This window comes from Zingiber officinale, chromosome 1A (assembly GCF_018446385.1).
Source record: "Zingiber officinale cultivar Zhangliang chromosome 1A, Zo_v1.1, whole genome shotgun sequence".
In the NCBI taxonomy this organism is placed as follows: domain Eukaryota; kingdom Viridiplantae; phylum Streptophyta; class Magnoliopsida; order Zingiberales; family Zingiberaceae; genus Zingiber; species Zingiber officinale.
The window spans coordinates 168033271-168056997 of NC_055987.1; the positions used below are offsets into that span (position 1 = coordinate 168033271).

Genomic DNA, 23727 nt, shown 5'->3' on the forward strand with positions numbered 1-23727 from the left:
GACTACATGGCGTTCCATTGAGTATCATTTCGGATAGAGATCCACGGTTTACGTCTCGTTTCTGGCAGAGTCTGCAGCAGGCCTTGGGCACACAGCTCCGTTTCAGTACAGCCTTCCATCCACAGACAGATGGACAGTCAGAGCGGACCATTCAGACTTTAGAGGACCTGCTGAGATCATGTGTTATGGATTTCGGAGGCAGTTGGGAGGACCATCTGCCATTGGTAGAGTTTGCCTACAACAACAGCTTCCATTCGGCTATCCAGATGGCACCGTTTGAGGCGTTGTATGGTAGACCTTGTCGGACACCCGTCCTCTGGGATGAGGTTGGAGAGGCCCAGTTGTTGGGACCTCATAGAGTTCAGCAGGATGCAGAGTTGGTCCGTACTATCAGACGGAGGATGTCAGAGGCGCAGGATCGTCAGAAGAGCTATGCTGATCGGAGACGCAGACCACTGGAGTTCTCTGTTGGCGACCATGTATTTCTACGAGTTTCACCCACGAAAGGGGTGAAGAGATTTGGCCTCAGAGGTAAGCTAGCTCCGCGGTACATTGGTCCCTTCGAGATCTTGGAGAGGATCGGAGCAGTAGCTTACCGACTGGCACTACCACCGTCCCTGTCAGGCGTGCACGATGTATTTCATGTATCCATGCTGAGGAGATATGTACCCGATCCGACGCATGTGCTGGCAGATATCCCAGTTCCAGTTCAGCCTGACATTACCTATGAGGAGGTTCCGGTACGGATTCTCGACCGGAAGGAGCGTCAGTTGCGGAACAAGACCATCCGGCTGGTTAAAGTCGGATGGCAGCATCATTCAGACGAGGAGGCTACTTGGGAGCTTGAGGATACGATCCGAGTTCGATATCCCCATCTTTTCACTTGAGGTATGTGATTTATTTACTGTTCAGCATTTATGCACTATATCTGTTGTTAGTACTTGCTGATGGTAGATAACGAAAATTTGGGGACCAAATTTTTATAAGTGGGGGAGAATGTAAAATACCGGAAATAGGCGAATATGATTAAGGGAATTTTTCGGAATTTTTGGAAATTTTTCGGGAATTTTTCGGAGCTCGTACGGATAAGTTCACGGGGATAAAAACGGGGCCCGGAAAAGGCCTGTTTAGACTATCCTATTTAAATGAGGAAAAGTTTTATTTTTCTTTTCCTTTTCTTTTTTATTTTTCTTTTCTTTTCTTTGTGTCGCCGTTTCCTCATTTCTTCTCCCCGACGCCGATCGCGCCTCAACCAGTGCCGACTTCTTCCCCTCCGCGCGCTCAACGCGATTTTCCCAGTTCCTTCCCTCGGCGCCGACCCGAGCCCTAACCGCTCGGCAGCTCTTCTCCTCCTCTGCCTTTCTTCTTCCTCTTCTCCGAGACCCCCCTTCTTTTCCTCCTCTCTAGCGACGCGCCGCCGCCACCACATCGCCTCCTCGCCTCTTCGGAGTCAGCGCTGCCGCCGGCCTTCCTCAGCCCTAGAGCTTTCCCTCCGATCGTCGAGCAGAGCTTCTGCCCTAGCCCATCTCCACGGCGCTACCAATCTGATTTGTTGTTCATTATGCCCTGGTTTTCATTGCTGATCCGAGGTTCTCCCTTTTCCTCCCTAGGGTTTCTATTGTGGTTTGAAACATCAGTGCTGTTGTTGATTGGTTCTGACCGGGTTTGCAGATTGGGGTTTCCTCAATTCCAGTCATCTCATTACTGATTGGTTCTGTTGCCATTACAGAACGGCTGAAGAAGAATTGAGGTAAGAAGTAGAGAGTTGAATTCATGTGTAGGTTTTAATGAAATCGAATAGTAGAATGGTTAGGGTTAATGGAACTAATCCTAATTGATTTTTAGTTAAATTCAATTGGGGTTCCTGAAGAAAATAGTTTGGTTTAACTATTTTAGTTATAATTAAACTTAGCCAAACTGTACGATTTATTACAGGATATTGATTCGAGACGGTGTCTTGACGGGGGATCTGTTTTGGATACGATCCTTTTCGATTGGAGGCGGGTACTTTTGACTTATTGTCTTTGATATGCTTAGTAATGAAAGTAATATGTTGCATTAATTGTGTTTCCTATTTATTTCGGTTAATCACTGCCCAATACATGTTACCTGTTTGATTGATTGTTTGATTGCATCTCGTATTGGTCTTGTACCTGATCTATCATGCTCTTGGGTGGTGATATAACCACGTTTCACATGTTCAGGACCTAGGTTTGATACCTTATTGATCAGTATATCTTGATATGATTCATTCGCTTTTGTGCACATTATGATATGTCCAGAGGTTGGATTAGTATATTACCATGCTTAGTGACATGCACCATTTGCATGATCGCATGGCGATAGATTGCTCCATTATTGTCGAGCACTTTGCCAGGTTGTTCGGTGCTTCGTTGTGACGCTCATGGGTAGCGAGATACACGCTGGTAGCACGCCGCTTGACTCTTCCGGTGCTCGTTGATCCGCTCAGGTAGTGTGACGCAGTGTAGCACGTTAGAGATTCCTCCCCGCCATAGCGTATCGGGAGTTGAGAGCATTGCGCCCCCATTTATGATTTGGGGTAGAGTACGTATGTACTCCGACAGATCCCGTCCACTCGATCACTCATCGTGAGTAGTGTTCTTTGAGTGCACGGTTGTCACCCTACCCACTCGGTCCCACCGTTGTTGTGAGTCGGCAGCGTCAGGGGTGACCATGACATTGGCATCATATGCATGATGCATTTATTGTTTGTGTTTGTGTTTGTTGCACTTATATGCTGCACATTGCTTGGATACCTTGATTGACATGCATACACGTCTGCTATACCTTTCGGACTGTTTGTCCTTTTACCGGGTCCTGGTTAGTACAGATTCTCTCCTGTCTTCTTCGGTTTGTAGTTACCTTTATCTTTATCAGGAGACTGTACGCATGATTAGTGCTAGGTGTTATTTCTTTACTTTGCATATCAATTGTACCTGCTGAGTGTTGGACTCACCCCGCCTCCATTGTTGTTATTTTCAGGTTGATGCTGTCAGGAGGGAGTTCCAGTCGCTAGTCCCCACAGCACGTAGTGCTAGTCCTCTGCTGGGTTGAGTTGTTATTTTATTTTAGTTTTTTTTTCTCTATCAGACTTTGTTTTAGTCTTGTTTTGGATTTTTCATATGGATATTGTATGGAATCCTTTCGTTTGATGGACCTTTGATATGATTTGGATTTTATTCTACTATATGCCTGCCTGGACGGCAGAAGAGGTGGGTTCGTCGGTTTTGAGCTTTACGAGTGTAGTGGAGTAGGGTGGATTTCGAGTCAGAGTTTTATTGTTTTGTTTACTATTTTATTAACTGCGTGGTTGTGGCAGCCAGAGGCTGAATACTTATATAAACTGCGTGGTGATTGGTTTTATTTACTGTTTTTATTCCAGCCGCCTGTGGCTGAGGTATTTATGTATGTAGAAAGTTTCAGATTGTCCGTCGTACAGGGGAGATGCTGCCGAAATTTCTTCGGACAGGGACTCCTCTGGGGCGTGACATACTGCACCTTTAATGTGATGATCGTTCGGTTGACCGATCAGCAAGCTTCCCTTCTTTGCTTATGCTCGATCTGAATTGTGCTGAGTCATCAGGGTTTGGTCGATCGATCCTCTGGTTCGGTCGACCGATCAAGCTTTGATTGAACCCTACTCTGTTTTCGTCTAAACTGATATCTGCTTTGAGTTGTTCTTGTTTGGTCAATCGATCATCTGGTTCGGTCGACCGATCAGGCCAAACCTACAAAATAGTGTTAGACAATAATCCTGCAAAATAGATATTAGTACAGTAATAATATATCTAATACATGAGTAGTAATAATAGACAGTTCAACTTTCTTGATCTCAACTTGGAAACCTTCCCTGTTTCTTCAGTTGGATCAGTGACCTTAGGTTGTTCCTTTCAGGAACACGACCTTATTGTCGCTCCTCCAGTTTCTTACCTCAACCTACTTGCCAAACGTTGATCCTCCAAATCTGTTTGGACTTTGCCTGCTCAGTGCTTGATCGCCTAATCCACTAAGACTTTTCCTGCAATACTACATTAGTCAACAACAATAGTAGTAATACAGAATACTATGGTAAACCTAAACTTAAACTTACCGAGATTCGCTGGTCTGGTCGACCGCACGCGGTCGACCGAAAATCATCCGATCAACCTTGCTTGGAGCTCACTCCTCCAAGACTTCTCGCTACCTAAGATTATCTCCCCCTAGGATTTTCACCATTTGGCTTCACTTACCAAAACCTAAGGTTACCACCCCTTAGGATTTTCTCCACCTGGCTTCACTCAGTAGGACTCAGTATTCGGCTACCTAGGGATAAGGTCCTCCAGACCTATCGAATCCATCTGGCTTCCACGATATACTGAGATTTCCCTTGCCTAGCTTGTAACTAGGACTTTCCTTGCCTAACCGCAGTTAGGACTAGTTACTTGGTTGACTTCCCACCCTTGCCTAGCCACGACTAGGGCTTCCCATGATCAAGCTCAATTAAACATACTTAAACATATTTGTCGGACATTAAAACCTTGGAGGTTGATTGCACCAACAGTATCCACGCCGAGCTCCCCAAGACAACTCCTTGAGTGTAAGCCTCTCCTTCAGAAGTTATTGGCCACAAGCGAAGAATAGGATCAAGAGGAAGAAGAAGAGAAGCACACAAGGGAGAGTTTGGTGGTCATGATAACAAGAGGGAGCACCCTCTTGTTGGCGGCGGGAGAGAGAGGAAAGGGAGAGGAGGATTGAGTTTTCAAAAGCCAATCAACCAAATAATGAAACTTGTATCTAATTCTCTTCCAATTACATCTATATATACTCCTTTTTAATGAGTTGGATTAGAAAGCTCAAATCCAACCCATTATCCCTTAACTAAAAATTAGCCTATTAACCCCTTTGTTTGGTCACAACTAAACTAAGTTGGTTTATGACTAATTCATGATTAAACCAAATATGGTCCAACTCTATCATAAGAGATGTAGCTCATCTGCGCTTCTATTATGATAAATATTTTTATATTTGTCTTATGTATGGTCCAACTAAACATTTATCTCTTAATCTAAGAATCATATTATTTAACTTATTTTACGTTTTTTAGAGACTTGTTAGTGCATGTGATCCAATAAGTTCCTAGTTTATCTTGACCGTCCATAATTAACTACTTAATTATAAAACGATCATGAGTGACACCTAGTAGTACATCATGATCCCCAATTAACCGATAAATCATAGTTGATCTTAGAACTAATTTTAAACCCTTCAACAACTACAGTGAGTCGTGCCTTATTTCTTTCACTCATCTTATACCCACTCGGTTCATGACATAATCTATATGTCTGTCCCCACTAGACTGACTACGCCACACCTAGCCCAAGTAATACTTCCTCATTTTACGAATTCAAATTATTTGTACATGTGCACAAGAGTCTTGTACTCTTAACATGTGATGCTTTGGCCAAAGACTTTGAGTAATAATCTTAACAAGTCACTATAGGGTATATGTCTCATCGCAAGGAGCGATGAATCCTCTATGGGCTATCCAAACATCTCAGGTATTCTGACTTATACCCAATCATCCCGGGTCCATACCTCAATGAGGTGCTTGCTTAAGATGTCAAATTATAAGTCTCTATGACCAAAATGACTTGTATACCTCAAGTCAAAGGAAACTTGCACTCGAGCTACAGTAAGAGCTTCACAAACATATCCATATATATAGATAACCATATGAAATCTTACAGCGAGTCACTCCAATGAATTAGTTACCATAACTAGCATCTACGTTTAATTCTTGACATCCCAACGTCTTCAGCTAGTGAGAAAACAACTTCTTGGCAAACCAAGGAGTATAATCCATGCTAGTTTTACAGACTTGATATGTTCGAATGCATCAATTCGACGACTAGAGAAATTTCAATACGTTCAGAATTGCACATGTAGAGATAATCACTAGTTGTGATCCAATCATAATTTCTCTCATGCTATGAATTATATTATGAACATTTAGTAAATAAGTTTAAGACAATCAAACATATAATATGCACTCAAATAGTGAATCTATATTTAGTAAAAACTATAAGGCGATTACCTTAGGATATCCCTTAAAATCTAACACCAAAGAAGCACTCAGGGCCTATATCAAAAATCTCAATCAAGTGGCAATAGATGTTCCTATGGCCACCATTGAAATTTTGGTGAGCACATTTTCCCAGGGCATTGCCAAAAATGATTTCTTTTGTTTCTTAGCGAGAAGACCTCTGAGGAACTTTGAAAATCTGCTGGATTGGGCGACCGAGTTTATCAATGTTGAGGAGGCGCAGCTCACCTGGAAGAAGGAAGTCACTACATCAGCTACAGTTCTCGCACTCAAATGCTAAACATTACCTGCTCTACCACATAGAGAACCCCAGACAGGTCCTCAGCCTCGACATCAAGAACCACGACCTCAGGCCATGTAGCATGTGGTGGCCGAGCGGAAAAGATATCTTGAGCCCCCTCGGGGAGCCCTGCTATTGTGGTGTACATACCACTGGTCAGCTACCTATGACACTGAGGATTGCTATAGTGTAGCAAATCACTAGAACAATAATCAAAGATTCCGTCGACGTTCACCCAATTTACTAGGAAAATTAATAAATATTTTTGGAAGAATGCATATGGAGCCTATTTTACAAGACATACTAGTGGTTATGAAGATACACAAGGAAACAGGTGCAATTTAATAATGTTTATACATGGTTTAGCATTTAAAGTTTCCTCCCTTAAATGATTATACGATATGAAAAATACATTTAATCAAATCTACTCAAGAGATCTTTTGAGAGTTCTCTGAGGAGTCGGTGATGATCTATGGCTTGCCGAGGTGAATCAGTTGGTAGATATCCGCCCTCCTATAGTTGTTGGGTGACCCCTTTGGCTGCATGGGAGAGCATTCTCGAAATGGATTGAGTGAATTTCTTACCAAATCCATTAAGAGACTCGAGATAAGCCCTCAGCCCGGCCTCAAAGTGCTCGTCCTCCCCAGCCTTGTATGTTTCTAGCTCCACCTTGGTGGAGTCTAATTCAGCTTGTAATGCTCCCAGTAAGGTTACTAGTGTGTCCAACTTTCATTGTTGTTCTAGTATCACTTAGTCTTTGGAGGATAATTCAATGGTTTGTTCAAGGGTTCCAAAAGCTTGAGAAGATCTTAGCTCCTCTAGCAAGACAGTTTTTTTTATTTAGGTCTAAAATGGCCTTGGCCTTCTTAGCCCTTTCTACTAGGAGATGAGATTCGCTGGTTTGTAGTACGATTTCCAATCTGTTCTTGTCTGTGTAGTAAGACTCTTCCAGTGGTTGAGATTGCTTCAGAGCTTGCCTTATACTTGAGAGAAGCTCAGCCTGAGCTTTAACCTCTACTTGTAAGTTGGTTGTTTCAGTGCTTGGAGCGGATGCAGTAGATTATAATTCTTCTACTCGTTCCCTCAGGATTTTGTTAGCTAGCTCCAAGTCCACAGCCAATTGGTTTAAATGCATCCTAGAAGTGTAAAACTGAAAAATAATGAGAAAACAACAATGAGATTTTAATTCATAAGGTATACCAAGTTAGGAGCTTACCGCAATAGTATTTTGAGCATGTTCATCTACACACGCTGACACTATGGACCCTTTTGACTACCCACGCGCCTTCACCAAAGATTCGACTAATGAGCTATCTAGCTTCAGTATCCCGTATGTGGATGAGGCAGTGGACCCTAGCCCATGTTGATAGGGTAAGCCGTAGGATTGTTTGAAATGCTGATGAGGGCCAGTTGGAGAGTTGGGCCTTGAAAGAACGGTGACGGAAGTCCTTGGTGACCTTGAATGAACGAATGAGGAAGGTTCTAGTACTATCCAAACCAGCCTAGAGGATGGTTTTGGTACTATCCCGACTGGCTCAAGATCTTGTACGACTGCTGAGCGCGCGGGTGTAGGACCGGTCGACCTCGTATCTAATGTTTGTTTAGAACTCCCTAAGGTTATAGGAGTGATCAAAGCCTATGGCAATGCTGGTCGAGTAGGTAAAGGGTCTATCACTATCTCGACGGGATCAGAAGCCCACATGACATCGCAAGATGTTGGTGTAATACTGGCTGGCCTCATCATAGCAAGTCTAGAGCGAGTTTGACAATGTTTCGGTGGCTCATGCTCTTTTCCCCGAGTAGAAAGAGTCTCAGTTAGATCAACTGAATCTCACTTGTCTAGCGCCTGCTCAAGTAATCTCAAGGCTTTTGATCAGGACCTCTTATGCTTGAGCACGAGTGGAGTTTCTGAGTCGAAAGAACTTGAAGAAGAAGTTTCTATGGGACGATAAATGGGTGGAAGGTAGCCAACAAAGGATAAGGCTTGATCGATTTTACACTCATTTAGTAGGACTTAACCCCAGTCAGGTCAGAGCATCCATCGTTACCCAAGTAGTTTTAAAGAGAAATGCCAGAGTAATAGCCTTCTATGCAATAAATAAATAAATAAATACTGTGAGAGACGTTAGCATAAATAACTAAGGAGGAGAAAAATTCCCTAACGAAAGTAGCGCTTAACCCGAGGTCAATAGGAGTATGTCCAAAAATGTATAACAAACCCTCTATAGTTAGCTCAGGCAGACTAAACTTTCAACCTCTCAGCTTCTCTGAGGCCTGACATAAGGCCAGATCCATGCAAATGTTGCCTAAATCTGGGATAGGATGAAGGTGCTTCTGCTATGTCGTTGGGCAAGACAAAGAAGTCGGGAGTCGAATGAAGAAGTATTTGTCTCTCCACTCGTCCTGAGGCAGAATTCTGTCAAATAGAGGTGTCTTAGGACGTGTTGTGGGTGAAAATAGTGATGGAATAATCGGGGAGACAAAGGGACGCCTAGTAGGTGGAAAGAAATAGTGGAGCTACTAAGAATGTGAATAGAACTAGGGATGAGTTGATGAAGGGAAATCTAAAACTATCGGCTATTAGCGGCAAAGAAAGAATGAATAGGAAAGCAAAGCCCCGCTAAGACCTGTTCCTTAAAAATAACGACACTTTTTCTAGGAGGAAGGTAAGGACGATCTTGGCCCTCGGGTATGACTACATAGGCAGGAATCTCGTAATTAAAGCGGAGATCGTCGACATCCACATCCTGAAGGTTTGAAGAGCAGTGTGTATACCATGCATTATCTTTAGCCATTCGGAGAGAAGAGATGAAGAGCACAAAGAAGGCGAAGGCAATGAAGAAGAAGGAGAGGTAAAGGCGTTAAGGCCCTTAGGAACTTCTTATGAATCCTCTTAAGGGTTACTTTTTAAAACCTTTTTTAAGCAGAGCAATTGAATCATAACAATGAAAAGGCGGGCTAGGTTTTGGACTATAAGATGGTAAGATGAAATGACAGGTATCTGAAAAGGTGTACCTTGATATTAAGGAGAATGCACATGTGTTATCAATAGGAAGTGTGCATTTGTTACTGATATGATAGATACTTATCCTGAAGTAACGACGGAGTTACCAAAGTTGACTTTCATTTTTGTGCAAGCCTTTAGGGAAGCCTGGTTGCCCTTCAAATTGGTAGAGTTTTTATGGTTTGTTCAAAGGGATAATAATCAAACATCCGACCGAATTTACATCGGACTAGTTTTAAGCCTAAGCAGATTTAAGTCCGAATGAATTTAAGCCCGAATGGTTTCAAATTTTTCTCCATTAACAATCATTGTTACAACTCATCCGGCCTTAAAGTTTAGACGAATTTGAGGCCGAGCAATTTCTAAAAATTGCTCAGTTATCATCACCTTAGTATAGCTCGTCCGGACGTTGGCTCGGATGGATGTTCGTGGTCCTTAGTCAATCACACCCACTCAGAGAAAACAAAGGATACTAGACAACCAAACATTAGAGTAAAGACAAATGACAAATTTAACGAAAACTTAGTTGTATTTACTAGTGAATAGGAATATAAAGTTTTTCAATTAATCAAAAGGAGACATGAGGACAAAGCAAATCACTGTAGATTGAGAAATAGGCCAGGCGGACGGTTCTTGATCAGTCTCATACGATCTAGGAAATGAATAGGGGGATCAGAAGCTAGATAGCCACCCTCCTTTAATTGCTCTACTGTACCTTCAACTTCGTAAACAAGAGCTTTATTGATGCAACTGACAATGGGTGCGTGAAACTCAACTGTTTGAAGGAGAGTCTTCTTCCTCATTTCAAAGTGCTCATCTTACCTTGCTTGGTAGGTCACCAATTCCTCTTGGGCAGTTGTTAACATTGCGGAGATGCCTACTAGTTCAAATTCTTTATTGGATATAGCGGTCCAGGCGGTCTTTAATTAAGTCCAAGTTCAATGATTCCCACTCAGCATCTTTGGTAGCTAACTTGGTGTCATATGTGGTCATTAGTTCCTTTATCTAAGCAAAAAGTTGCTCGACCTTTGCATTTCTTCCATCCAGATCCGCTTTCATCTTCTCTCAGTTGGATGTTTCTGATCGAAGTTTAGCTTCAGAGTTCTCCAGGGTGGTCTTTAGTTTGGTTGCTTCCTCGTGCTTAGTTTTTGCTAGTTTCCAAGCCTCCTGAAGTTGAGTCTCTAACCCACTCATCCATTGATGAGAAGGTACTGAAGCAACTTTAGAGGTGCACTACTTCAGGGACTCATTTTCCTAAGCTAGGGTGAACAATTCCTGTGCAAGGTTCATTCCAATCGCCCAACACTGGAAAAAAATAGCGTTAGGAACATCTAATATGAAAAATAGTAAATAAAGTCGTATCACCTTGGTCAGTTCTTATGAATGTTCGTCAGCCATCTCCACAGGACTAAGCTCACTAAGTTGATTCCCGACGTCCTTCCAGGCATTTGCTAAATGACTCATAAGATGTATTTGACTAGTAGGTGAAGGGACAGTTGAAGATGAGGCGGTGGCCTGAGCGGACGGTAGAGTGAAGGTGATTGAAAATTGGTGAGGCCACCTTGGCACAGTAGAGGTATAGATCGGGAAGGTCCTCCCACGAGGAGTCGTGTGAGGGGTAGGGGCTACAGAGATGCCTAGAGTAGCAGTGGCCTCATATGCTTGAATGGATGCCGGTGTTAGATTGGTAGAAGGAATGGCGAGCAAGGTCCTCTCAGAAGATTGTTCCGATGTCTCTTCCTAGACGGGATCTTCCTGGACAGGAGACAAACATGGGGAGGGCCCTTCAACAAAGGGCACTCGTTCTTCAGGGATTTGAGCGCAGACAAGCCTATGCCCCTTTTTCGAGATATCCTCTGCCTTCATGGAAGAATCTTAGTAACTACAAGGGGATCGGAAGATAGTTCCCCAGTGTTGGAATGTATACTGAAAGCCTAAGCTTTGTAAACATTTATTATGAATAAAGAATCACATTTGGTCTAATTGTCTACATTTGTTTGTAGTTGTTCATTTAATTTATATTGTAGATAACATAGTATGTGGTGTCACATACAGAAGATGATGTTATCAGTACCTTATAAATTATAAACAGTAGCTCATGACCAAAATGGAAAAGGAACAAACCATTAGAAGGTCGTAGTGTAATTAGGTATTAGTTTATCTTAAATATATAATTACACTAGTACACTCAGAGTGTATTGAGTAGGACCATTTGAGGTCGTTTCTTTTATACTGACTTTATAAAGGAACAAAGACCTCAGTTATTATGGAAGTGTGTGCTCTTAATCCTAATATAATAACAAGCACATATATTTGATATTTATTTCTTTAATTTATCAATGGGTGAGATTTAGTTCGTTGAATCAATAAACCCGATAAGTTGGGAAATAGTATCACTTATAGTGTGTGTTGTTGATTATAGAAGGAAACTGTGTCCTAGAGATACTAGGTTGATAATGTCCTCAAGAGGAGCTCATAAAGATTGTCATGTTAAACCCTGCAGGTGGACTTAGTCCGACATGACAATAAGGTTGAGTGGTACTACTCTTGGACTTAGATATTAATTAAATGAGTTGTCAGTAACTCACTTAATTAGTGGACATTCGATATCTTAAACACAGGAGACTAACACACTCATAATAAGAAGGAGCCCAAAATGTAATTTGGGATTGGTGCGGTAGTTCAATGATAGTTCTCTAGTGGAATGAATTATCATTGATAAAATTAAGTTGTGTGTTGGAACACGGGATGCTTAATTTTATCGGAGACCAAAACCAATTCCTCCTCTCGGTCCCTATCGTAGCCTCTTATTTATAGAGTTCTATACCCACCTATACCCACCTTCTATACCCACCAATAAGGGGCCGGCCAAGCTAGCTTGGGAACAAGCTAGGGCGGCCTAGGTATAATTTTGGCTTGAACCCAAGCTAGTAGGGCCGGCCAAAATAAATTAAAAAAGAAATTTAATTTTAATTTTTATTATTATGTGGTAGATATAATTTAAAGAGAATTAAAATTAAAATATCTCTCTTGTAAAAGATTTACAAAAGATTAAAGAAAGAGATTAGATCTCTTTCCTTATTTGTAGATTGGAGAGATTTTTTATTTTCTCTTTAAAATTATTCACATGTTAATAAAATTAAAATTATAGATATTTCCTTTTATTAACCATGAAGAGATTTTTAAAGAGAAATTTTATTTTTTAAAATTTTCGGAAACAAATAAGGAAAGTTTTAATTGTTGATTGAAACTTGTCCAATTTGCTTCCTCTTGATGTGGCCGGCCATTAGAGTTTATTTGGGAAATTTTATTTTATTTTTCTCAAATAAATCATGTCAAGGAAATTAAGGAAATTTTATTGTAAATAAATTTTCTAATTTGCCTAGGCCAAGGAATATAAAAGAAGGGGTAGGGGTGCCTTCATGAGACACAACTTCTATTGTTTTCTCTCCCTTTTTCCTTGGTGTTGTGGCCGGCCATTACCCTCTCCCTCTCTTCATCTTGTGGTGGCCGAACTTCTCTCTTGGAGTTCTTGTGGTGGCGGATACTACTTGGAGAAGAAGAAGAAGAAGGAGAAAGCTAGCATCTCTTGGAGCTTGGTTAGTATTTTGATTTTCTTCTTTGGTAAAGTTCTTCCTTTGTGGCCGAACCTTGCTTGGAGGAGAAGAAGGTGGTTGGTGGTTTCTCATCTTGGTAGATCGTTGCCCACACAACGTCCGAGGTTAGAAGAGGAATACGGTAGAAGATCAAGAGGTTTTTCTACAAGGTATAATTAGTAATTTTTATTTCCGCATCATGCTAGTTATTTATGGAAATAATACCAAATACAAGAGGCTTACGATCTAGTATTTCGAATATGTTTTTCGATGTTGTGTTCTTTTGTTTTCTTTCTTTTCCTTGTGATTTGATTGTTCTCTTTGGTTAACCTAAAGTTATTTTAGGAAATTAAATATTAGCTTTCTATTAAAGGTTTTGTCAAGTCGGTGGTGGTTGCTCCCATATCCAAGAAGGCCATGTGCCTCACCACGTCAGTACTGGGAACCTTTTATGGAAATTAATATTTAATGGAATTAATAACTTAAGGAGACTTGGGTCGAACGTGTTAAGTTCCGCAGGAGATCCAAGTCAAAACCTAAAAGAACAAATAGATTAAGTTTTGGATCAAACGTGTTAAGTTCCGCAGGCGATCCAAAATTTAATTTAAAAGAACACATGGTAGCTAGGAAAAGGTTCAGACCTTTGTACAAAATTTTTGTACGGTGGAACCTCTAGGTTTTCCGAGTAGCAACCAACAATTGGTATCAGAGCTAGGGTTTTGCGTCTGTGTATTTGGTATTTAGTTTAATTATGCACATGTCATACATAATTTAGGCAGGATAATAGTAGGATGTGCTAACTTTGTGGATGCAGGATCCAACTATTATGGCTTTTAGTTAATTATGTGTGTGATTGGACCCTTGAACATGTCAAGGGCATTTATATGTGTGTGCATGATTGTATTAAAATACAGCAGGAGCTGTATTTAGTTTTATTAGGATTTTATTTTTGATCTAGATACATGTACATTCCTTTTATGGAATATAGGATCAAAATGTAAAATTCTATTTATGTCGCGGATTGAATCTTGCAAAGCGTGGAACCTTCTAAGGACTAGAGGCGCAGCGGAACTAGGAGCAAGATAGATGCGACAGCTAGACCCGGAGGCGATGGTCAAATATGGCAGCAGCTTGGGATGACAACACACGGAGGACAATTAGAGATAAAAGTCATAATAGTTGAAAATTAAATTTTCTATTTATTGCTTTTATATTGTGCTGTGTGTGCATGTTAGTTTACAAGTTTAGTAGGCTAGCATAGTTAAAATTCCTCATTTATAAATAACTAAGTGGAAGAGGGTTTTTTAAATAAATCTCATGGTCTCCATTACTGGTTTGTAAGTGATGCAAACAAGCTTGCGCGTTGGCTCTAAGTGCCTTCCTCCATAACGGATGAGCTTGTTTGTGGATCACTAGAACAGACTTCCATTTATGGATGACTATAGGAAATTAATTAAGAGCGTGTGATCTTCCCCAACGGAAGGGGCATAATCTTATTAATAGACTTAGTGTCAAGTAATAGTATACACTTAGACACATCTAATAGTATCCTCCCCAACGGAGTCACTATTATTATTTGTGTGACCAAATAATACCAACTATTAATTTTATTTGTCAAAAAGTTAGGTTGACAAGATAATAAAATTAATGGGTTAAAACCCTCCTTTTACAAATGTTGAATTTGTATACGTCCACACTAACGTGGCATACAAAATTCACGGTGTGATGAGGTGTTGGTTAATTTAAAATAGTATTGTTTGAGGAATCAATATTATTCTAAATTTAGAGTTCGACCAAAAGTTATTTGTGATTCTTAGGATGACTTTCAACCCATCGTCCATCATACTTCAACAAAATAGACTTATTGGACCTAATTACATAGATTGGAAAAGGAACCTGGACATTGTTCGATTGCTGAAAGCTATAAATTTGTCTTGACCGAACCTTGTCCTGATGCACCCATGGTGAATCTACCCAAGAGGAGATTAAATATCATAAGAGATGGGTAAAGGCGATGAGATGGCGCGGTGTTACATTTGGCTTCAATGTCAAATGTATTGCAACATCGACATCAAGATTTACCAACGACTTATGATATTATGAACAATCTCAAGGAGCTCTTTGGTCATCGGGATAGGGCTTCTAGACAAGAAGCTATGAGAAAGATAATGACACCACCATGCAAGAGGGTACTCTTGTAAGGGATCATATCCTAAAGATGATGGCTTATCCGAACGAGATACATGATCCTTGGAGGAGAAATTGATGGGAAACCCAGATCGATATGATCCTCCAACGCTACCTAGAAGTTTTGAGCGGTTCCCTTGAACTATAATATGAATAAAAGGATTTATTCTTTAGGGGACAGAACTTCAAGAAGCAGAAGGATTATTTCGTCACAATTCTCAAATTCACTTTCTTTGAAAATGGTTCTACTTCTAAACCGAAAGGAAAGAAGAAGAAGAAACAAGTCGGCTCGAAAGAAAGTGAATAAATCTCAGTGTACGGGATTAAGGAGTGAAGAAGCCAAGGGCAAGTGCTTCATCTCGAAGCAGATTGGAAGGCGGACTGTACTCGTAGGAACCAAAACAAAGGTATATCTCATGCTCGTTGTTGAAACATGTTTAGCGGTGTTATCTACCAGACCTGGTGTAGATACGGAGCCATCGATCATGTCTGCAATTCCTTGCGGGGTTCCAGAAACCCGACGACTATCTGAAGGGGAGATTACCGTCTACAGGGTAATGCTACTAAGGTGGCAGCTGTTGCAGTGGGAGACGTCTACTTGTCTTTTAGTAGAAATAGAAATTTGGTTTTAAGAAATTGTCTTTATGTACCCAGTTTTAGAAAGAATTTAATTTCAGTTTTTAAACTGTTTATAGATGGATATTCGGTTTCTTTCAAGAATGATGTAGTTATTAAAAGAAATAAAGTGATTATCTGTTCTGGTGCATTAGTTGGCAATTTGTATATTTTAAATCCAATTTCTTCCACAAAGCAAAACATGGAAATTTATAACTCATCTTCTAATTCTAATAAGAGAAAAGAACCTTCAGAAATGAACCAAGCATATCTTTGGCATCTAAGACTTGGTCATATTAATTTAAGTAGGATTCAGAGGCTTATAGCCGATGGACTTTTGAGTTCATTAGAGTTGGAAAATTTTCCAACTTGTGAATCTTGCTTAGAAGGTAAAATGACCAAGAGGCCGTTCAAGGCCAAGGGGTATAGAGCCAAAGAAGTGTTAGAGTTGGTTCACTCTGATTTGTGTGGTCCTATGTCTGTCCAGACAAGAGGAGGTTTTGAATATTTTGTCTCTTTCATAGACGATTATTCAAGATATGGATACATTTACCTAATGCGCCGCAAGTCCGAGTGCTTTGACAAGTTCAAAGAATACAAGACTGATGTGGAGAAACGATTAGGTAAAAGTATCAAGACACTACGATCTGATCGTGGTGGCGAATACCTCTTAGGAGAGTTTAGGAATTACTTATCAGAGGCTGGGATTCAATCCTAATTGTCTGCACCTGGAACACCCCAACAGAATGGTGTAGCAGAACGAAGGAATAGAACTCTTATGGAAATGGTTAGATCGATGATGAGTTATTCAGAATTACCAAATTCGTTTTGGGGATATGCTCTGGAAACAGCAGTATATGTTCTGAACTTAGTACATTCTAAATCAGTTTCTTCTACTCCCATAGAATTGTGGAATGGGCGAAAATCCAGTCTAAGACATATTCGGATTTGGGGTAGTCCAGCACATGTGCTGAAACCAGATGCTGATAAGTTAGAATCTCGTACAGAAGTTCGCGTGTTTGTAGGATATCCCAAAGGAACGAAAGGTAGTTTATTTTATAGTCCTAAAGACCAGAAGGTCATTGTTAGCACCAATGCCCAGTTTTTAGAAGAAGACTATATAATGGATCACAAGCCCAGTAGTAAAGTTGTTTTAGAAGAACTTAGAGAGGACATGTCTACTTCAGTACCAACAAGACAAGATGAAGTACCACAAGAGACCGCAACACGTGTCACACATGATACACAACCACGCATGTGCCTCGTCGTAGTGGGAGGGTTGTGAGGCGACTGAAAGATTCATGTTTTGGGAGAGTCTTGGACTCCGGTAAACATGAACCTGATCCCCGATCATATGACTAAGCACTCCAAGATATAGATGCAGATCTTGGCAAAAGGCAATGAATTCAAATAGAGTCCATGTACTCTAATAAGGTTTGGGAGCTTGTAGAACCACCGATGGTGTAAAAGCCGTTGGATGTAAGTGGATCTACAAAAGGAAAAGAGGGATGACGGAAGGTAGAAACCTTCAAAGCTAGGCTTGTTGCAAAAGGGTACACTCAAAAGAGGGAATCGATTATGAGGAGACCTTTTCACCAGAGCATGCTTAAGTCTATCCGGATACTCTTATCCATTCATTGCTCATATGGATTATGAGATTTGGCAAATGGATGTCAAGACAGCTTTCCTTAATGGAAGTCTTGAAGAGAACATCCATATGAAGCAACCAGAAGGGTTCATTGAAAAAGGCAAAGAGCATCTAGTGTGCAAGCTCAATCGGTCCATTTATGGACTAAAGCAAGCTTCAAGGTCTTGGAACATCCGGTTTAATGAAGTAATCCAGTCATATGGATTTATTCAAAGTCCGGATGAGTCTTGTGTATATAAGAAGTGTAACGGAAACGTGGTGGTATTTCTTGTACTATACGTAGATGATATTTTGTTAATTGGCAACAATGTCAAGGTATTATCAGACGTAAGGGTATGGTTGTCCAAACAATTTGATATGAAGGACTTAGGAGATTGTGCACACATTCTTGGGATCAAAGTTATAAGGGATCACAAGAAAAGAATGTTGTGTCTATCCCAAGCTTCATATATAGATACAATCCTTGCTCGTTTTAGCATGCAGGGTTCCAAGAAAGGTTTCTTACCTTTTAGACATGGAGTAGCTCTATCTAAAGAGATGTCTCCAAAGACATCAAAAGAGATAGAGGACATGAAAGCAGTTCCTTATGCTGTAGGAAGCCTAATGTATGCAATGCTATGTACGAGACCTGATATCTGTTTTGCCGTGGGCATGGTCAGCAGATATCAGAGTAACCCTGGACAAGGACATTGGACTGCGGTAAAGCATATATTAAAGTACCTGAGAAGGACTAGAGATTATATGTTAGTTTACCAAGCAGACGATTTGCTCCCTGTGGGTTACACGGATTCAGATTTCCAATCAGATAGGGACAACAGTAAGTCTACATCAGGCTATGTGTTTACTTTAGGAGGTGGAGCCATTTCATGGAGGAGTGTTAAGCAGAAATGCGTTTCGGACTCAACCATGGAAGCTGAGTATGTAGCAGCCTCTGAGGCAGCTAAAGAAGCAGTATGGCTCAGGAACTTTCTAATGGACTTAGATGTGATTCCTGGTTTGCCCAAAATCATCACAATTTATTGTGATAATAGCGGTGCAGTTGCAAACTCGAAGGAACCACGAGCTCATAAGGCAAGTAAACATATAGAGCGCAAGTACCACCTGATACGAGATATTGTGAAGCGAGGAGAAGTTGTCATCGCCAAGATTGCATCAGCGGATAACCTGGCAGATCCTTTCACTAAGGCCCTTCCGGCGAAAGCTTTCGATCGGCATGTGGAGGGAATGAGAATCAGATGTATGGTAGAAGATATGGCAGCTTAGTCATTAGTATAAGTGGGAGATTGTTGAAATGTATATTGAAAGCCTAAGCTTTGTAAACATTTATTATGAATAAAGAATCACATTTGGTCTAATTGTCTACATTTGTTTGTAGTTGTTCATTTAATTTATATTGTAGATAACATAGTATGTGGTGTCACATACAGAAGATGATGTTATCAGTACCTTATAAATTATAAACAGTAGCTCACGACCAAAATGGAAAAGGAACAAACCATTAGAAGGTCGTAGTGTAATTAGGTATTAGTTTATCTTGACTATATAATTACACTAGTACACTCAGAGTGTATTGAGTAGGACCATTTGAGGTCGTTTCTTTTATACTGACTTTATAAAGGAACAAAGACCTCAGTTATTATGGAAGTGTGTGCTCTTAATCCTAATATAATAACAAGCACATATATTTGATATTTATTTCTTTAATTTATCAATGGGTGAGATTTAGTTCGTTGAATCAATAAACCCGATAAGTTGGGAATGTAGGATCGAAAAGAATTTAGATATCTCCACAATTGCATGATATTGTCCACTTTGGGCCTAAACCCTCATGGCTTTGCTCTTGGGCTCTCCCCAAAAGGCCTCATGCCAATGGAGATATCTTTTCTCTTATAAACCCATGATCTTTCCCATGTGTTTCCAATATGGGACTATGTTTGCAACCTTGCAACCCCAACAATCCCCCCCTCAAACAAAGGACCATAGGATTCTCACGTCCGATCCTTGACCCACCAGGTCTTCCTGCCCCTCAGTCCACCCGACCTACTAGGACTTCCTTGCCTAGTCGCAACTAGGACTTCCTGCCTAGTGTCTGGTCCTCTTGATCCGAACATAGGAGCCCCCACTTTCTTTGTTCGAGGTCAATATTGTACCCACATGGCTCAATCAGACCATAGCTCTTGTGCACAGTCGGCGGTTAAAACTTCTGGCAGTCCGGGCTCTAATACCAATTGTAGGATCGAAAAGAATTTAGATATCTCCACAATTGCATGATATTGTCCACTTTGGGCCTAAACCCTCATGGCTTTGCTCTTGGGCTCTCCCCAAAAGGCCTCATGCCAATGGAGATATCTTTTCTCTTATAAACCCATGATCTTTCCCATGTGTTTCCAATATGGGACTATATTTGCAACCTTGCAACCCCAACAGGGAAATGATATCACTTATAGTGTGTGTTGTTGATTATAGAAGGAAACTGTGTCCTAGAGATACTAGGTTGATAATGTCCTCAAGAGGAGCTCATAAAGATTGTCATGTTAAACCCTGTAGGTGGACTTAGTCCGACATGACAATAAGGTTGAGTGGTACTACTCTTGGACTTAGATATTAATTAAATGAGTTGTCAGTAACTCACTTAATTAGTGGACATTCGATATCTTAAACACAGGGAGACTAACACACTCATAATAAGAAGGAGCCCAAAAATGTAATTTGGGATTGGTGCGGTAGTTCAATGATAGTTCTCTAGTGGAATGAATTATCATTGATAAAATTAAGTTGTGTGTTCGGGGCGAACACGGGATGCTTAATTTTATCGGGAGACCAAAACCAATTCCTCCTCTCGGTCCCTATCGTAGCCTCTTATTTATAGAGTTCTATACCCACCTATACCCACCTTCTATACCCACCAATAAGGGGCCGGCCAAGCTAGCTTGGGAACCAAGCTAGGGCCGGCCTAGGTATATTATTGGGTGGCCGACCCTAGCTTGAACCCAAGCTAGTAGGGCCGGCCAAAATAAATTAAAAAAGAAATTTAATTTTAATTTTTATTATTATGTGGTAGATATAATTTAAAGAGAATTAAAATTAAAATATCTCTCTTGTAAAAGATTTACAAAAGATTAAAGAAAGAGATTAGATCTCTTTCCTTATTTGTAGATTGGAGAGATTTTTTATTTTCTCTTTAAAATTATTCACATGTTAATAAAATTAAAATTATAGATATTTCCTTTTATTAACCATGAAGAGATTTTTAAAGAGAAATTTTATTTTTTAAAATTTCCGGAAACAAATAAGGAAAGTTTTAATTGTTGATTGAAATTTGTCCAATTTGCTTCCTCTTGATGTGGCCGACCATTAGAGTTTATTTGGGAAATTTTATTTTATTTTTCTCAAATAAATCATGTCAAGGAAATTAAGGAAATTTTATTGTAAATAAATTTCCTAATTTGCCTAGGCCAAGGAATATAAAAGAAGGGGTAGGGGTGCCTTCATGAGACACAACTTCTATTGTTTTCTCTCCCTTTTTCCTTGGTGTTATGGCCGGCCATTACCCTCTCCCTCTCTTCATCTTGTGGTGGCCGAATACTTCATCTCTCTTGGAGTTCTTGTGGTGGCCGGATACTACTTGGAGAAGAAGAAGAAGAAGGAGAGAAAGCTAGCATCTCTTGGAGCTTGGTTAGTATTTTGATTTTCTTCTTTGGTAAAGTTCTTCCTTTGTGGCCGAACCTTGCTTGGAGGAGAAGAAGGTGGTTGGTGGTTTCTCATCTTGGTAGATCGTTGCCCACACAACGTCCGAGGTTAGAAGAGGAATACGGTAGAAGATCAAGAGGTTTTTCTACAAGGTATAATTAGTAATTTTTATTTCCGCATCATGCTAGTTATTTATGGAAATAATACCAAATACAAGAGGCTTACGATCTAGTATTTCGAATATGTTTTTCGATGTTGTGTTCTTTTGTTTTCTTTCTTTTCCTTGTGATTTGATTGTTCTCTTTGGTTAACCTAAAGTTATTTTAGGAAATTAAATATTAGCTTTCTATTAAAGGTTTTGTCTAGTCGGTGGTGGTTGCTCCCATATCCAAGAAGGCCATGTGCCTCGCCACGTCAGTACTGGGAACCTTTTATGGAAATTAATATTTAATGGAATTAATAACTTAAGGAGACTTGGGTCGAACGTGTTAAGTTCCGCAGGAGATCCAAGTCAAAACCTAAAAGAACAAATAGATTAAGTTTTGGATCAAACGTGTTAAGTTCCGCAGGCGATCCAAAATTTAATTTAAAAGAACACATGGTAGCTAGGAAAAGGTTCAGACCTTTATACAAAATTTTTGTACAGTGGAACCTCTAGGTTTTCCGAGTAGCAACCAACACCCAGAAGTGGTGGTCACACTAGACTCAGTTGTTTGACTGCCAGAAGCTCGGATAGAAGGGTTGGCTGGTTGAGCAGCTCGCTCAGCTCGCAGTGTCCGCACTTTAGCGACAATTACCTCTTCTTCTACGTGCATCTCGCCATCGACCAAGGCTTCATAAATAACATCTATTGTATAGAATAAAAAAACACCTTAGTTAGTATAAGGTAACAACCATGTTATCAAAGCATACCAAAAGAGTGTAGGTGCAGTGGAGGCCGACAAGAGGGGGGTGAATTTCTAAAAACAAAAATAAACTATACCCTCCTCGTTCTTTCAACTCAATTAGTGCAATAGTAAATAAAGAAATAAAGTAATTAAAGCAGTAAACAGAAAAGAAACAGGAATTTAACCTGGTTACAACCAAGGAGGTTGTTAATCAAGGGCAATGAGAAGCGCACTAAAAAGAATCTCCTTTACTGAAGGCGGAGAAGCCTTTTACACTTTGGAAGCTTAGAACTATTGCTAGGAATGGCTACACACTTGATTGATTGAGTTGTATTGAATTCCTAGCTCCAGGGGCCTTTAAATAGCCTCTGGAAATCTGATCTCGAAGGTCCACGGCGCCTCCAATAGGGGTCCAAGGCGCCTCCAAGGGGTGAGCGGATAAAACTTTATCCGCAGCTCGAAACGGTCAGTTTGACCTGTTGAAGGTGCCTTCAACAAGCCTGAAGGCGCCTTCAAGCTGGAGGCGCCTCCAAGCTGGCAACTCAATTTCCAGCTTGCTTTCTTCAGCTTCCGACGCTCCATTCTTTTGGGTGATTTCGGCCAACCGAAATAGGGCTCACCCGAACCCAATTTCCGGCATTCTCCTCGAGCAGTCTTCCGTTTGGCTTCTCATCCCTCGAACTCCACGCACATTCTTCTCGCTCCACTGGAGTACTCTTCTGCAGCTCTCTCATCCTTCGGACGCACCGAGCCCGTCGGCTCCCTTCCCGTGTCGTCCTTCTCGCTAGCTGCGTCTTCCGCTCGACTTCCTGCGCTCCTAAGCTCCTGCACACTCAGACACAGGGATCAAACACAAAGCAGGTCCTAACCAACTTGGTTGATCACATCAAAACTACCACGGGGTCCAACAATCTCCCGCTTTTTGATATGCATCAACCCAAGTTCAAGTTAGGGTAAAAACAGACACAAAAAGTAATTTTAAACAAGAATTACTAAACTAACATGTTAAGCATAAGTTTTGCAATAAATAAAATTGCAACACATTTTAGAAAAATATTAAAATTTTAAACATTCTAACTAAGTTTTTAGAAAAAATATTAAAATTTAAACATTCTAACTCCCCCTTAACTTGTCTATATCTCCTTAACTTGTAACCTTTCTCTCCCCCTTTGATCACAGTAAAAACGGGGTGATAACTCAAAAATATTTTAGAAAAGAAATTTTTAACTTTAGATAAAATTTCTATTTAATAAAAAACTATTCTAAGTAAGAATGAGGGTTTTTGAAAAAGTTTTCTAAGTCAAATAAATTTTGAATTTTCCAAAAAAAAATTTCAAGGAAAAATTAATTTTTTAAAAAAATTAAACATTTTATAATTTTTTTTTTAGAATTTTTTTAAAAAATGTTTGAAAAACTTTCAAAGCATTATTTAATTCTTGTTTAATGTTTTTTCAGAAAGTTAATTAAATATTTTCTTTCAATTTTTTAGCTTCCAGGTCGTGGCGAGGCACTATGCCTTCTTGGTTATTGGAGCAATAACCACTTCCTTAAATAAAGCTTCTATAAAGAATTTCAATGTTTAATTTTCTCACTGTAAGCTTTTAATTAAAAGAGAAATTTAAACTAGTAGAGATTTTGGAACCCAATAAAGGTTCCTTCCTACAGAGTTGGTCAAAAACTTAGGAGGTACATGATTTTTGGGCACTTTTCTAAGTTG

At 40.2% G+C, this 23727-nt stretch overlaps 1 long non-coding RNA gene across 1 annotated transcript; it reads left to right on the plus strand.

Moving 5' to 3' along the window:
• The first annotated feature begins 1529 nt into the window (after nucleotides 1-1529).
• Nucleotides 1530-2006, plus strand: LOC122012257. The gene is made up of 3 exons (XR_006120169.1): nucleotides 1530-1589; nucleotides 1672-1750; nucleotides 1936-2006. It is a non-coding gene; the product is annotated as an uncharacterized LOC122012257 (long non-coding RNA).
• The last annotated feature ends 21721 nt before the right edge of the window (nucleotides 2007-23727 follow it).